Source organism: Falco naumanni, chromosome 8, assembly GCF_017639655.2.
Source record: "Falco naumanni isolate bFalNau1 chromosome 8, bFalNau1.pat, whole genome shotgun sequence".
Lineage (NCBI taxonomy): Eukaryota > Metazoa > Chordata > Aves > Falconiformes > Falconidae > Falco > Falco naumanni.
The window spans coordinates 63,715,221-63,732,135 of record NC_054061.1 but is presented as its reverse complement, the minus strand read 5'-3'; the positions used below and the strand labels follow the sequence as shown (position 1 = coordinate 63,732,135).

Genomic DNA, 16,915 nt, shown 5'->3' with positions numbered 1-16,915 from the left:
AGCCCTGACATCTACCTTGTGGCATCTGCCTTGGAAAGGGGCTGGGACTGATGTTCGCAGCCTGGCAGAGAGTAAGCACGAGCAAAGGCTTTTGATATGTGGCTTTTTGAATGAATGGTGGGGATGCAGATGCGACCCCAGTGCTGTGATGCCATGCAGACTCATGAGTGCTGGGATCTCTGTTCAGGCAGATGCCTTTTTTGGGTGGAACAGGGTGAAGAGGAGAGCACACACCTTTTTTCCTAGCTTTTTGTAATTCCATTTGTTCTGGTGCCTGGGAGTTCATTTACAGATCTTATCACCCATTCTTCTATAAATGCCAATTTACTCATGAAATTTAATAATGCTGTCACTTAACAAGAAGTACTGGAGAAATATTTTCAGTGCTTGACAGATGTTGAAAACATAAAATCTGAAAATACTTGAAAAGGTAGTAGTTCCTACAACAATTTTACATGTGCCTCTCTGTGCTTGTTTCTTAGTCTCTGCAGTCTAGGAAGTGCTTTGAGATTGTGGGATGAAAAAATGTTGCTTTCTCCATCTGTAAAGTGTGATGGCTCTGAGCCCCAGTTTGGAGAAGGGAAATATGGCAGTTCAGGTGGCTTCTGCTGAGATGGTGGACTAGTAAAAGGGAGATCTTCAGTATGCAGCAGGTATGCAAACCTATTCGCTAGTGCCGGCCGCTAGGTCTGTGACTGGAATGCCCAGGGACAAACCAGTCATGGATCATTTTCGATGACAGGAGATGTGTTTAAAGCACCTGCATATTTAACATGTTCCGTAGATGTGTTTTTTGCCGTCTGCAGTTCTGACAGTCTCCTGCTACCTGTCTCGCTTGCTCACAAAGTGCAACGAGTGCCTTGTTTACTTTGGAGGCAACGGCACACACATGTGCTGGCACGGATACGACTTTTGCCACTTTTCAAAATGAACAGTGTAAGTAAGTAAGAGCAGTACCTATCCGTGCCTTGGTGAGCCAAGCCACGGGTTGGACACCTCGGGGGGCAGTGCTTCGTAACTCCTGCTGCGCTGCTGTGGCACACACCGCCTACAAAACATGTCCTGAGACACCTGCGATGGCTTTGGCAGAACTAAATGGCAGAAGCGTTAATCTGTCAGTTTCTTCTGATTTTTGGATCTCGTTGTAGTTATCGGTGTCACCTTAGTGGAGGTTTGTAAATGCAGAGTGTCATTTACTTGTCAATCTTAATCAGTTTTAGGTAACACAGTTTTGAGTGGCTATAAATCAGAGAAGTTACCCCCGTTACAGGCTTCAGGAACCTTCAGCTTGTTCAGTGCGGGGTTTTTTCCCCTCCTATCATGCAAACAGACTTGTCATTTGTTCATTTATCTAGAACATCTTAATTACACTTTGCACACGTAATGGTGTTTGAGCAGCAATATTTGTGAGAAATGATTAGGAGAAATGAATGTGAGAAGTGGTTTTATGAATGTGAGAAGTGGTTTTCTGACCGTGAGAACAGAACTTGTTACCACCTTCTTTTAAAAATGGCACAGATTAGAGAATCTAAAATAAACTCTGGGCAGAGGTGTGCAAAGGCATCACTGTCATAGGGCAAGTTTCAGGCATTACTTGAAGGTTCTAATGCAGGGCATAGTTCTTAAAAAGTCCGTGCTTTTAGAAAATTAAATGGTACAGTACGTGTGGTGGTTTGAACTGAAGTGATCATTCTGGGTGTTAGATGACACTGTGGTTTTTGTAAATGCATCCTGGAGAACTCTAAAGGTTTGGTCTTATTTTAAAGCTATGTGATCTTTAATATACACATTTCTTAACTTATTTTTCATTATATCTTTTTAAATTTCCAGTTGAAGCCTGTGAGGACAGCATTGTGAATTGTACTCACACTAGGGAAATTGCTTCACCTTCATGACAGGTTATGCAACTTTTTTTTTTTAAGCTGAGGTATGTGACAGTTCTTCATGAAGGCATGAAAATTGAGTCATGTTTCATGATAACAGCAAGAGAGCATCTTGCTGTCTGCCCTGAGTCACAGCGCTCTGGTGCTGCTGGCACGCATAACGCTGTTAATTAATGGGGCCGCATTCAGCAAGCAAGGCAGGGCTGAGTTCAGTCTGTACACACGGTGAACTTCCCTTACACTCTGCATTTCAGGACTTGTTTTTCAGTGGTAGTCCTCAATCTGGCTATTCTAGTTTTGGCCTTTTAAAAACACAAATGTAATCCTTTATATGTAATGTAAAAAGCCTAACTTGTTGCAGCGGGCAACATTTTCTAGTGACATTGCTCCGGAAAGGTGCAGTCGGGATGTCTGAGATCGTAGCCAGGAGGAAAGCTGCAGAGGACACGGGTGGTGGTCGGCAGAGAGCTTGTATGCTTGAGTATCTACAAGCTCTCATGCTTGTAGCAAATGAGGGACAACACAGTATCTATTCCTCTTTGCTTTCCGGTATTTGTCACTGATTGGTCTTTATCAGTCATGATTCTTCCCTGTAAAATTATAGCTCCCTCTTCCTCTTCCGTGCTATCCTAGCCTTCAGGAAGCTTAGCAGGAAGGATCGCTTTGACATTAATTTTCAGAAGAGCTGACCTTGGTCAATAAGAAAGACATAGCAGGTTGCAAAGATGGAAAGATGTAGGATTTGCACAGCAAAGGGTATCTTAGCTTGGAGTTGAATGTAGCTGCACATATCCAGCCCGAGCCGAGTGTGGCTGGAGGCCGACTAGTGACGTCCAACTGTGATTTACTTCCCCCCTTATCTCTCTTAAACACTGCTTAGCAAACTCGGAGTGTGTCGCGGCCAACTTTTGCTCACTTAATACAGCAAGCTGAATGAAAGCTGGAGTCAGATAGCCCTCCAGTGAAAAACTGCAAAAAGACTGGCATGTTATCAGTTGTTTTGATACTTCCTACAAGAGCAAGCTGTGTTGTATGGTGCTTCCAGTATCTGAAGCAGAGCTGGCTGCTGGGATTGGGTACAACCACTGAGAAATGTGATTTGTGCTTTTCTTTCTTCACAGAAACCTGCCTAAAGTATTTCCCGAGGCTGTTCTCAGAATCTGTGTCAGCGCAGCAAGTTAGCTAGTGGCAGCTCTGTCTTAGAGAGTAGAAAATTAACATGGTGACACTGTAATAACTTTGTAAGATAACCCAGATCAGAAGAGTCTTGTTCTTAGTTTGCAGAAATTGTTCAAATATTTAATATGACTCAGAGTTGGGTTTTTTCCCTTTTTTTTTTTTAAAATCTTTCCCCCCCCCGCCCCGTGGAGACAGTCATAAAATTCAAGTGAGAAACACTTAAAATGCTTCTAGAACCCAAACAGTTTCAGGGACCAGGGGAACTGGAGTTAGACTACATCAGAAACATGCGGTCTGTCCCCATGGTCTGCGTACTGCTGTGGCACGGAAAGGGATGAGAGATTTCCTGTGTTTCACTCGGCTGTTTATGGCTGTATGGATTTCACCTTCTAAATTTTACAGGATGTCCAGCTTACAAGTTAGACGTCTGAATTCACTTATAACAGAGACCACTGAAAATCCAGATTGCCTTACTTAAAGCTCACTGAAAATCCAGATTGCCTTACTTAAAACTTGTAACAGTATAGCTCTGGCCTTTTGAGGTTTGTGGAGGAGTAGGACCAGCGCAGTCCCAGTTTTGGTCTAGTTGGATCTGAAGTCTAGACTGCTAGTCCAAAGCAGGAGGGCAGGGTGCTGTGGGTGGCTTGTCCTCACCAGCGAGACTTTGCTACTTTTCCCTCCCCTTCTAGTTACTCCCTCAAGATTCTGCCTGTGTTTAAACAGCCTGAAGTTTTCTGTACAGGCATCTCGCTGGGATGGAGAAATGTATATTCACCTATTTTGCCAACATCGCCATATTCCCATGGCTTAGCGCTCTCTGCCAACCGTTGTTTTAGCTCCGTGCACTGGGACTGAATTCCCCTTGGGCGAGTCCCATTTGCGGCATAGTTTCAGTTGGTCAATGAGACTTTGCAGATAGCATAGAGAAACTGTCGTCCTACTCATCTTACCCCAGCGGAGAAGGAAATCTGGAGCCTACGTGAAGTGGCTGCAAGAAGAAGAGTCCTGTACTTCCCCATGCAAAACTCTCTGTGAAAGCAGTTTGGTAGATGTTTGGGAACAGGCCGGTTCCTTTTTTTCTTTCCTTTTTTAAAATATTTTTTTTTTAACTCCTTGCAGTCATGGTGGATTAAGATGGGGAGATGGCACGACCTTTCCCACCCCTCTGAAACTTTTCCCACCCCTCCAAAAGGTCCTGCAGCTTCATGTGTTGAGGGAGCTGTTTTTAAAAAGCGCCAAGCATTGCTCTCAGTCTTTTAGATGTAGTTCGAAAGCTTTTGCCATCAACTTCAATGCAAACAGCATTAGGTGGCCCTTAAATGCATTTGGTTTGTCCTGTCCTGAAAGTCTAAGGTCTGTGACACAGCAGCGCATACTCTTCTGAGGTGCTGGGCAGCCCGTGGGAGGTGAGCTACATGTAGCAGTGTAAGCAAGACATCAGGGAAGGAGACATACAGGTCCTGAATTACCATCGCCACCATGAAAAGCAGGCAAGAGCTTCACAAGGACGAAGAGAAGGAGGCTGTGAGGCACAGAGAGATTTGCTTTGTAGCAGATCAGAGCAACAGGGTGGCCTGAGAATGGACAAAGCGGACAACAAACAGGACAGTGCCTTGCCAAACCAGCTCCAGGAAAAAGAGCTGAGTGAGTGAGCTGAGGCCTGGTCTAGCTTGGAGGCTCTCAGAGTTTTCTTTCTGAATCCCATGTAAATGCCAAATCAGAGCCTGTGGAACTAAATTAGTAACCATCTCCATTCATTTTCATAGTTTGTTACAAGTGACTCAAAACTTCAGAAGCTAGTGAGATCTAAGTTTTCTTCTGGAGTTCGTGTAGGGGGTTCGTTTCCCATAGCATGATCCCAGAATGACATCTCCTTTTCAAAGGAGGCATCTAGGTAACACATCTAAGGCAGTGCAGATGTGTTCTCTGTGCTCTTAAACATCCTCTTCTCTGATGGGCAGAAAGACTTGAAGAGCTCCCTGTTAAAAGGAAACGTTCACGTACCACAGGCATCCAGCCGCAGTGGTGCGGCCAGTGGGTGGCCAAGGAATTGTAAAAGAACGGTAAAGTCAGACTGGATGGGGAAATCCTCTGGTTTGTTTTGGTTTTATCATTTAGCTAGGTTACTGTAATTCAGCTTTTCTGATTTCATTAGGTAGCTGATCAAGCTGTCACCAGCTCTTTCTGCTGTTGTCGTTGAAGAGGTTGAGAGTAATGCTCCGCTTAACAGAGCGATCAAATATGGACGTGAAGCACATTGCCACTGCCTTGACAGCAGGCAGCTACGTGCTTTAGCTGAGTAAGTGCTGTGGGTTGCTTCTTGTTTTGTTGTAAGGTTGCATATTTACTGAGCTAAATTTGACAAGACTAATACAGGAATATTTACAAAAGAACTCGAGAGGAGATCATGATCTGTAGTCTGTAGAGACTCAAGGTACAGATGGTTTTTTTCTTACAAAAACCTCTTGTTTTTTTTAAAAAAGCAACCTAATTATTTTTTTTCAACCTTCAAAGTGTTCCTTTCTGCAGACGTTCCTTTTGGCATCAGATGTGTGACTGAACAACACAGAATAGTAAGTTTTTCACTTTTGAAGCGGAATGGTTCACAAAAAATAAACAACAGGCTGAAGTGTTAAGCTATGCAAGTCTAATTAATTTCAGCTTTAATAAGCTATGTCCTCTAGCAAATTACAAATGGCTTACAAATGGCACCTGAAATTTGGGTTTAAAAAGGGTTTTGTAAAAACTGACTCTTCCCCCCTCTTTCTGCCTTGCCTGAGCACTTTGTGTAGTGGAAGGGCAGCAGAAGTGGATTGCACTCTTTCCCTGTCTTGTGGTGCCTTTTGTTCACTTGATGATTCTTGGCCCTCCTCTGTTGCAAGGAGGCTGTTATGAAACTATGTTTGGAAACGAGCGGGGCTTGTCTTGACCTTGCTGGGATGGTCACTCCGTGGCTGAGCACCCCCACACCGGGCCTTTGTCTCCAGAAAAGAAAGCTCTGTTTGGGCAACTGTCCCAGGCCAGAGCGGATCGACATGTCTAGATGTGATATGGACAGAGAGAGGATCTCTACCATAGCTGGGCTGTGCCTGACTGCAAACCTTACCGCTTGGCTTGTACGGCAAGAACTGGAAGTGATAGTGAGGACAGAGCTGCGCGTACAAAACGAGTTAGCTGTGTTGGGAACTGGGGTGCTGAGCCCCTTTCTTGCCTCCCTTCTCAGTGCTGAAGGATTTCAGTAAGAGAATGTGACTGCAGCTGGAAGCTCCTTGAGAAGAAGTAGGAGGAGGAAGATTTGTATCCTTCTTCCTCAGCTGATGAGAATGCTTATTCAAGATGAATTTTTCTCAGATACAGACATGTACTTAATGCATGGGATTGTGTGTGGTGAAGGGAAGGTTCACGCTGACTGAGTTGTGACAGTAGTCTCGGAGACATCTTGCAGCCTCTCCAGAGGGATCCAGACAAAGGTGTTCATAACTTGTGATGGTAGCTTGCTGGAAGAAAGAGTGTAATAGTTCATTACAGCTCTCAGACTCATCTTTTTAATTTGGGTCTGTATAAAGTCATTTTGAAGCAGCTCAGTTTTTCACAATCAGATGCATCATGTAGATCCTGAACTGGTTTCTAAAGTAAAGCCAATTTTGAAACCTTTTTAAATTTCCATTTCATTTCTTTGGCCTGGCTACCTAACATTGCAGTCATCAGCAAAACTTTATTTATTTTTTTTTTTCCCCTGCCTGTCAGCTTCAATAGTTTGGTTGATGATGACTATGAGGCTATTATCAGGATATGGTGAATCAAACTAACTTTGCTAATCTGTTCCAGATTCAAAATAGAGGTAAAACATCTGCTTTAGTTGTCGAGCGGAGCTTCATGCCAACTGCAGCACGCCTAATGCAAAGAAAGAGATGAAATGCTGTTATGGACTGATCTGCATGTTCACACATAGTTACTCTGCCATTAATGAAAATAACACTGTCATCAGCCTCAGTAGTTAAACGTTTTCAATGTGAAATTTATACTAGCTTTGCAGAAGGTGAATGACAGTGACTAAAATCTGCAAAGGATTTTACTATTTTATGGAAACAGTACTAACTGACCATGGTGCTCTTCAAGAGCATCGAGAGCTCTATGACCCTCTGAGAGAAATCAGGAAACGTAAACGTTACCGATTGATGTCTTTTAAAGTATATTTGAGACTGGCCGTGTACGATAAAGTAAGCTGGGAGATTTTCTGACTTTTTCTGGGGCTGGCAGGAGGATGGCTGTTGAGATGGCACTTGTTCACCAGAAGATGAGCTGCACTGCAGTGCTTAGGAGATAGGCAGTGGTGAGGCTTAGTGTGTGATGCCCAACATAAAGGGGAAGTTACTTGAACCTGAGCAAGACCTACCTGTAGTATAATGGAAAGACTCAGCAAATCAGATGTTTCAGATTTTGCTCAAGTCCTCAAAATATCTTGTCCCTCCCTTACATCACTTTCATGACCCGAGGGGTTTGCTGTTGTCTGGGGCTTGGTTTAACACCCATGACAGCAGGACCTTGGATGTGTTGCAGGTCACTGCTAGGAGGAAGGTGAAATTCAGGAACATGCGAGATTGTGACTGCCAGATGTGTCTGTCCTTAATAGAAACTCAGTGTGTGAAGTCATGTGAAGAGACCCAGAGCTGTAATTACCTTCTGACGAGTAACTGAAGCAGGGTCTGAAAGTTGTGCTGGGGTCACAGCACGTGTTAGTGCGTTTCTGCCCAAAGGCACAACACCCCCGCTGAACTTATGGAAATACATGCCTTTTTATTGATCGCTGTAGAAATTTCTCTAACACCATGTGCCACACTATAGAAGTATTTGCCCCTTTTATGGTGTAATCCCCAGCTGAAATGCTAGAAAATGCCTGTTCTCTGCTTTTCATTGGAAGTGCAGTCTGCTGTAGCTTATCCTTTTTGCATTAAGCTTTGTATTTATCTAAGTGCAGTGTGAATTTTGTTGGGCTCTTTTGCTTTCGTGTGTTCAATCCCTTGCCTACTGAAGCCTGCAGAAAAGAATCCGTTTGACTTTCAGTGATCACTGGACTAGATCTGGTTTTGAAATTATGGTCTTCTGCTATTTGCTGTATGTAACTCAGCCAAATTGGTCACGATGTCCTGGTTTGTATTGCCTTTAATGGAGCAGCATTGCATCCTCCTTGCGAGCAGCCGTTCAAGCTCTGTATGTCTTCGATGTGGAAAGCAGATGATTTCTTCTAGTAACAACCTTTTATGTATTGCAAATTGTTCTCATGTTTCCTGTGTATTTTCTTCTGTGTAGGCTGAATAGCTCTGATCTGTTTAGATTTTCCCTGTAAATCACGCTTTAGAGCTCTGGTTTGGTCTAACTGATGTCTCACTCCAGTCACAGCCTAAGCAGTACTGAGCAGTGTGGCAGGACTGCTGTGTGTTTTGTAAGCTGTATTCCTATTTTAAGGTCTGTTCCTCTTTCGTAACGATGTTTGGTTACACTCAGTTAGTAAGCTGCACTGTCGAATTCTTTCTTATACAAAACTGCCATGTAACAACTCTGGATTTCTTGCTAACAGGCATGCTGTTCTCCTCTGTACTGAAAAGCGTCCTCATCTTCCTCCAGCCCAGTTTTTTGTATAATTTGTCGAGGTGGTTGTAAATGCTGGTTCTGCCCTCCAACGTCCTTGTAGTCTCTTGTAGTTCAGGAGTATCTGCAAATTTATTAGGGCACTCTCTGTTTCATAGTGGCCGCCTTTGTGTGTACATTAATGTAAACCAGAGCCTGTTAACCGGCGGAAGTCCTAATCTTACAGAGTAAGATCTTACAGGATCAGATGCCACTTTAATAGTTCTCTAAATCAGGATTAATTTTCTAAAAATGACAGGATTTTCATTAGAGTGTATGACGAGGATCAGTGCATGCTGCGTGTATCGGCTAGAGCACTTACAGTACCGACGGAGATCCGCTGGACTGTTCCCCTGTGCTGTGGGGTGTCCAGGGTGCCAGGTGGAAGAAGGTCTGGCTGTGCTGCTGCCTGAAGGAGGAATCCGAAACGGTTGCTGAAGCCAGCTGCGGTGTCTGTAGGTGTCCTTGCTCGTGCTTACCTCAGCGAGGAAGAGAGGGGTAAGTCATGGTTTCATAAGCGATAAACTGAGGGAAGATAAACTTGCAACATTTCCGTTTCTCTCCTTTTTTTCTTTTTTTTTTTTTCTCCCCTTGGTTGCCATTGCTGCTGGTAGTCGGGTGAAGGCAGGATGTCAGCGGTCCCCAGAGGATGTGGGGCCACTGAGTGGGGGAGACATGTCACTTTAGGTGGGCAGCTGCAGCCAGCATGACTCTGGTTGTTCCCCAGAGCATTCCCCTCTCTGCACAGCGTTTCTTTTAATAATCTTTTTTTTTTTTTTTTTCTTACCCCCTTGTGGAATTCAACACCTATGCAATTGTTAAAAAAAACCAAAATGATTGGTGTCCTTGAAAGGTGTTTCAAGACAGGTGAGCAGGAAACGAAGCTTTTGGTAGGGTTGATGTTTTTCAAGTGAGCTTCTCCCCTAACCGCTTTATTCTTAAATCTCTAGCAAAGAGCAGACGTGCCATCAGGGTTGCTGTTGCTCTGCCCTGCTGCCAGCCGTTGTGTTTCTCTTGAGGTTTGTAACCTCATGGTGCCTGGCCACCTCTCGGCCATGCTTCTGGCCGGGAGAAAGCGCAGGGCTCTTCTGAAAGCAGGGGTGTAACGCAGCACGGCGCCTCTTGCTTGGGAGTTCACTTGAACTGATTTACACCAGCTGGAATTTACGCCCCCAGAGATTTTACTCTCCGCCGTTGTCTTGTTCAGAAACATTGCCTTGGTGCCAGGCCTGCTTCCGTGCTCCTGCCTAGATGATAGATGGGAGTGTGGGGGAGGGGATAAAAAAAAGGGAGCGGGAGGAGAGAAGGGGAGCAAAGGCTCTGGGAGTCAAAATAGCAATGTGACAAGAAGTACTCAAATGGATTATTGCTGCAGCACTCGCTGCTGGGAATGTATAAAAAGAATTGGTACTTTTTTTGGTAGTGCCCTTACAATCCCGTGACCGTTATTTAATGGTGTAATTGATATATCTGTTGTGAGGTATTACACAACACATACTCTGTGTCAAGAGAAAATCCCAAGAAATGTTGAACAAACAAATTCAAGAGGACAAGAAAAATTCAGGATACCATTTGATGGATTATCCTCCATCTTTGTAGGTATTCCAGCAAATCTTATTATGTGACAGACTTTCCTCTGCTAAAATGGGTAACAAATGGTGGTGAATATAAGAAATGTTATACTACTATGTTTATTTTTGTCTCCTTCAAAAAATGCTTTCATATTTTAACTAGTCTGCAGCCTGCTGAGTCTTTGTCTCCACTTGATTAATGTAACTTCAAGACAGTGTTTATTAACTACTCTTCTGATATGATCTGCAGGCACTTAACCCCCCCGCCCCAACCCCAGATGCCAGACCCAAAACCCACCATTTAATTCGAAACTGGTGGACAGCCTCCAGTAGTGAGAATGAAGGAAAGGACACTGGGCAAGCTGAATTAAACATACTTAGCTCTTTTCCTTTTTAGAAGTGATGTAAATTTAACATGCCATGAGTTATTTTGGTGCCTTTAACTGATAAGTTTAACAAAGCATCCGCCGTTTGTAGCGCGTTTGGTGTATAGAGGAATTTCAGGATTCCAGGAACGGCAGGATGTAACCTTCGCTTCACCTGGAAACATAAGCAATTCTTAGGGCAGTTGATAGGCTTCATAATGAAAAATGGGAGGCAGCCAAAATCTGGAGCCAAGCTAACAGCCAGAAATAGATCTGCCGAGAGTCTTGTTTTGTACTGTCCAGAATGGCCTATCAGAAATGGTGCGAACAGAAATGCTGGGCTTGAACTGGCATTGCACAAGCAGAGTCAGCCCTGACTATTTTCCTTTTTAAGTATCATGAATGCTTGACTAAATAAATGTTGCGTTAAAGTTTCAGCTGTCTTAACGTGCTGTAATACTTTTCCCCCAGATAGTTTTCCTTTTGCTTACGGTTTTCTTTCTTACGCACTTGCTTGAAATGCAAGTGTGTATTGGATAGCATGTATTTGCAATTAAAGGTGTTCAAGTGTACATCACCTAAGAACTGCAGGTCCCCTGCTCCAGCAGCGTGGAAAGGGGGCAGCAAGGAGAGAGGCAAAAGTTTAAATCTCTTGGAGAAGATGAGTGGAGGGAGGGGAGAGCGCTGGGCACAGAGGGGACCAGAACGGGAGGGTGTAGGGGCTGGCAGGGGGCAGGGGTGTGAAGCAGGTTTATTCCCATTACTTCGCAAGCGTTGTGCTTATGGAAAAGTAAACTGAAGTATATTCTGGTTTGCACATCACTTACTAAATGATTGTGATGATGTTTAATTGTGGAATCAGATCTGTCGTCGTCTTTACCTGGCTGGAGATACGGAGTTCTGCGGGTGGGGTGTAAATGCAAGCGGCGGGGGTCCTGCTGACTGGGAGCAGAGAGCTGGGAGCCCATGGGAGCCCAGCCTGGGTTCCAGCCCCAAGCCCGGTTTGCCATGGCAAAGGCCTAACTGATACGGAGGGGAGATCGTGTCAGAGCAGGTGGTGCAGGTTGTGTTGTGACGGCCCTATTCCCTTCCCAGGGCAGAGCGGTTCAGGTTGGCCTTTCCCAAACACAAGCACTGGCAATGTTCAAAGCGAGAGCTGGGAGGGAAAGTGTTTCTCAGCTTCTCGCTGGACGATCTTGTTTCAGGCACCTTCATTGCTACTGCTTCAATCCGTTGTCAGCGATTAGACTTTTTTCCCCTTCTCCTCATGATGTACAGTAGCTGCGATGAAGCAGAACCTGTAGTTTTGGAAAATACGCTTGTTCGCCTGAAGCTGGGGATTTGATTTTTCCACCCTCAGGTTGCGGAAGGGTGTTTTGCGAGGCTGAATGTCCAGCCTCTAAAGACGATCAGTGGTGAATACCAGGCACTGGGCTGAATTTGGCTGGAGGGGTGGGAGTGCTCCCAGGGCACGGGTGCCCCCGGGCCACGCTGCGCGGGGGCTTCGCGGTCGGCACAAGCCCCCGGCTCTCCAGCAGAGTGGGGCTGGAGCTGCTCTGTGTCAGTAGCTGTTGGGGCAGCTTGTGGTTCATCACCGTCCAGCTAGCGACGTATACCAGTGGTTAAACTCAGGTTTTATTAATGTCACCGGCAGTGGCAGTAGCTGATGATCGTGTTAGAATCACTATAATCCAACTATTTCTGCACCAAGTATTTCTGGAAATATTCATTTGTGAAGCCACTATAGGAAATGCTGAGCGCATGCCTAAGTGGGAGCTACCTACAACCATGTTAGCGTAACATGAATTGTTCAGACATATGTGAACAATTACTTAAAATCCAGAACCACTTACACGTTACTGAGTGTTTAACTAATCTCTGGGGGAGGAGACAAAGCACTGAATACAAACCCAGCATTGTCTGTAGCACACTGAATGCCTTTGTAGACATCCTTGCCCGGTGATGTCGGTGCCGGTCAGTACCCCTCCCGTAGGGTTAGACCATACTGGTAGCCCTGGGTAGGTGTGCGCTGGGGTATTTTCACAATTGGTTGCTGAGCTTTTCTTGGCGTGTTGATGAAGGTGCCATTCACCATTTGCATGGACAGATCAGAGGGACAGGCCCTGGGCCACCAAGGCTGTGGGCAGGCTCAGGAGAGGCTGGGTTGTCCAGGCAAAGGCAGACGTTCCCCCTCCAGCTCCTCTTTCTTTAAAAAGTTTAGGTACAAAGATGCTCTTGAAGTTAAACATACGCTCTAGTTACACTTTATATATACATTTTTTCCTACTCTCAGAAGAGCGTAACAGCAAATGAAGCAAGCAGTGATCGATTCTCCACTGCTTCTGGAGTATGTTCCCTGTGTGCCCTGCACCATCAGTACTAAAGTCCTTTTTATGAACTGAAGGATGCATGAGCCTGAGGTTTTGGAGAAGCTAAATAGAAAGTGGCTGTTACAAATGATGTGAGGAGCAGTGGGGAGCCATTGCAGAAAAAATTAACACTTCTCGCAGTGAAACTTAAATGCCCAGTACATCCCTCTAAGCAACTTAGAGCACACTGTAGCAGCAAGTTATAAAGTCATCGGTGTGGGGAAAATGTCAGAGCACAGTTATTTTGTGTTATTTAAACAGTAGCTTAAAGACAACACAAAGATCTCTCAAAGTTCGTAAGTGCCATCTGCCCAGAGTTTTTCTTCCTTTCGGGAGCACTGATCTGTGTGTTGTTGAATACCTCTGTGTGTCATGCAAGTTTGGTGGTCCTTGAGTGTGGCAACACAGTGGAACAAATTAAGTAGCAACGTGTAGACATACATGCTGTCCTTTCTGCAGTGGATTATGCGCAACCCTTATGAATATTTGGGCTAATCTGCAAAAAAATGGAATGACATAAGGAGATAGAATTAAATTAAATGTAAAGCTTTTTTTCCTGCTGTATCTGAAATACCTCAGTGTACAGGGTATTTATTGGTCTGGTCAGTACTAGGTAGGTACATTTGCTCACTTAACTATGCTGTCAGTTTGCTGTAGTGCTTCCAGAGGACCAGTACGCCCTATTTACAGATTTGATTTTCTCCACTGGCCTTTCAGTAGCTTGGACAAGTATTCCTTAGGAATTGCTCAGTAGAAATCTGTAATTGCTCTGAAACACCCCTTAGCAACCATCCAAGGACATTCTTCTCCAAATACCAGCTCTGTGAAAGTACTTTGCTGTCATAAACCAGTATATAGAAATTCCAACAGAAACACAATCTTTGAAATAATAACAACTTGAGAGTAGAATTCTTTTTTTTATTTACCCAGCAATTAATTCCTAAAACACAGTAAAAGGTTTACACCTGTTGCAAGTGAAACAGACTGAAAGGCCTGTTAAAAATGCTTAGTGTTGAATAATTTCTGTACATGGAACTGTATAAATACCAAACACCAGGGAAATGCACTCTTAAGAATTAAGAGAAATCCAGTTAATGACTGTTCACTCATGCAGACTTCTGAGTTAAAACAGCATTTCAGATACTCATGTGTACACTCGGAGGGAGAACGTCCTAAATTAAGATTAGTAACAGGAGTAGGCTGTGCTGTGACCAGTGCAAGGAAGTAGATGTACATGATGTGGCGTTGCAGACAGCCTTCTAATCCTGATTAATGGGAGTACCTGCAGAAAAAAAGAGGTGTTTGGCAAAACACTGACAAAATCAATACCACTTTGAAATCGTTGTGTGTCTTTTAGTTAAAGAGAAATGAGTACATGGACATATCCAAGTGTTTAGTCCAGCAAGTTGATGTAATGCAATTAGAACAACTGAAGGATCGATATATAACTTCTTTTCACTCACAAGACCAAATGATAGCATAGTATATCAAATCAGCATGGGAACTGATGATCCTTTCCCTGTCTGCCTCTGGCTGCTGTCAGATGGCTTAACTAAGTCCTTGTTAGTGAGTCAGGTTACCTAAAATCAAGACAAAGTATTTTAAATATGTCACAGTTACTCAACAAAAATACTTGCTGGTTTGCTAGGAGCTTCAGCACCCGCTTCAGACATAGTAATTAAGATGATGCTTGAGACAGTTTACTTAAATGCTGCATCTCATCATCATCATCATCAGGGGTTCGAAGACCTGCCAGTGCCGCTCGATAACAGTCTTGCCTTTCCTCTGTCAGATCTATGGAGGAGAATTTCTCAATGCCATTTTTTCTCTGCTGGTGTGGGCATTCTTCCACCTGGGTTTAAGCTCTCTGTTGCTGAAATAGTCATTGTACCTTCAGTCCACCAAGCTCATTTACCTGGTGGAATGAGGTCCGGCTTGTGATTGCCCTGTATGCAGTAAAGGTAGGGATGTGCTCCAACATTGGAAGGTGTCTGCGAATAAAATTTTATTTTTACTGTAATGCTCGTTACAGCACGAAGGAAAGAGTGTTTTAATATTATTAAACTTGTTGATGAGTTTCATACTTATAATAATAACTGTAGAAGAAGCAACATGGAAAGGTTTTTGTTAGCTGCTGGTGTATGTTTCAGGAAAAAAATGTGAACACTCCCAACTGAAATACTCTTTAAGAATTTGGAAACTCTGGAGAGCTGAGTTGATGAAACAGTTGTTCATCATTCCAAAGCCTGCACCCTTGCTTAATTCTAATAATAGTTATACATAACCTGCTCTGTGCTTTCTTTTTGTTTTGTTCTTTTGTTCATTCTGAGTGTTTAACAACTTCTGAATTTGAAGAATTTTAAAGCAAAATATTTCTATTAATGAAATGACCTGTTAATGATGATGTCACAGGTTTTAGAAGTTATTTCCAGAAGTATACTGTATCCTTTTATGATAATTAGGAAGTGTCATTATCTGTCTTTCAGGAATGTGGGGAAAAAAAAAAAGTAAAAAAAAAATTATTTGAAGTTGAAGTCATTCATGCATGAACATGGTTATCACTGAAGAACAAGAAAGTAATCTGTTAGGTCATTGGACATCCATCATCAACACGTACCTAATGGCACAAGCTCCATTTCATCACTGTCAGCTGCTGAATGGAGCAATACTTTCCCCATCGTGCTGGTGGATGCAGATGTACATTCTCAGCTTTGACCTCAAATTGCAGCAGCAGCACTGCAACATGCTTCTGACATATTTTTCCTAAACAGGTCATTATACAAGACTCTGCATCTGACGCAGAAGCATGTCTTAATATGTAATAAAAATTCCTTAACAGTAATGTGTTTCTCACTTCAGAACTGATACCTTGGAAGACAAAGTAAAATCATGAAATAGTGAATCACAAAAATGGCCAGTTGGAGAAGGCTGCAGAGCAGTGACTCGAGATGGTTACTGGCCTGTACTGGTTTGATCTGTGCTTTCCAGTTCCCAGGCTCTGATCATTCTCTGTTATCTCTGTCTCTTGCTGTCATGATTAGCAGTGGTAGATTCTACTGTAATTAATTTATAAAAAATAAATTTCCTGGGAAAAAGGGCTGCAGGACTAAGGCCTTTTCAAATGGGTATGTGGCAGCTGTCTCCTGCCAGCAAAGTGGTAGGCATCAGCAGTGTGAGACTTACAACCTGTTTTAGAGGCACAGCAAACGCTGAGTTGATATGAGGGACTGCATGTAGATATGACTGGTCTGATGGACAAAAACTGAGATGAGAATCTTATACACGTTACAGGTCTAAAGAACACAGTGTTATTCTCAATCTGCCTTGTGTGTTAAGTAGCTGATGCTAATTACAAAGGTCAAGTATTTCCTGTAAAACCGGGGGGTCTGATTCAGATTTCTGGGAGAGGGAAGAAGGGTCAAACTGTCTTACTGTAGACTTTACCCTTTTTTTAATATAACGATGCGCGGTACTCTCTCCCTATTAAAAGAAAACCAACACCTGTATCAGTATTTAAACTTTTTTAAAAAAATCCAATAGATCTGAAGTTTGTTGAGTTTTCCTCTTGGTGGTGGTGCCTCTGTCTGCAGTCTTGGCTCACATGTCATCAAAGCCCGGCTGATACTTTTTGCTGGGTGTCCCTGCAAGTGGGTTCAGAGACTAATCCGAGCCCCTGGGGGTATTTGTTGCTTGGCCACTGGGTTGTGTTGCCATTCAGTTTGAAATGGAGGAGTTCTTTGCTTTCCTGTTTCTTTTGATATTTAAATGTTACGAGAAACATACATGACACAGAAATATTTTGGTGTGAGCATTCTAATTTCATAAATATTTGCTGGTTCTTCGTAGCTGTTAATGTTTGGTTTGTGCTACCTCTAGGAAATACTAATTTTTATTAGCGTGCTGGTGGGCATAAGATTAAA

At 43.5% G+C, this 16,915-nt stretch overlaps 1 protein-coding gene across 10 annotated transcripts in view; it reads left to right on the top strand.

Moving 5' to 3' along the window:
* The window catches only part of ANKRD44 (ankyrin repeat domain 44), a 143,945-nt gene that overhangs the window by 45,791 nt on the left and 81,239 nt on the right, over positions 1 to 16,915 (top strand). The window contains exon 1 of one of the 10 annotated variants that reach the window (XM_040603380.1): positions 9,049 to 9,188. The exons of the other annotated variants lie outside the window; for them this stretch is intronic. The gene's annotated coding sequence lies outside the window, so the exon portion shown is untranslated. Of the gene's footprint in view, positions 1 to 9,048; positions 9,189 to 16,915 lie in introns of those variants that run through there. 10 annotated transcript variants of the gene reach the window in all.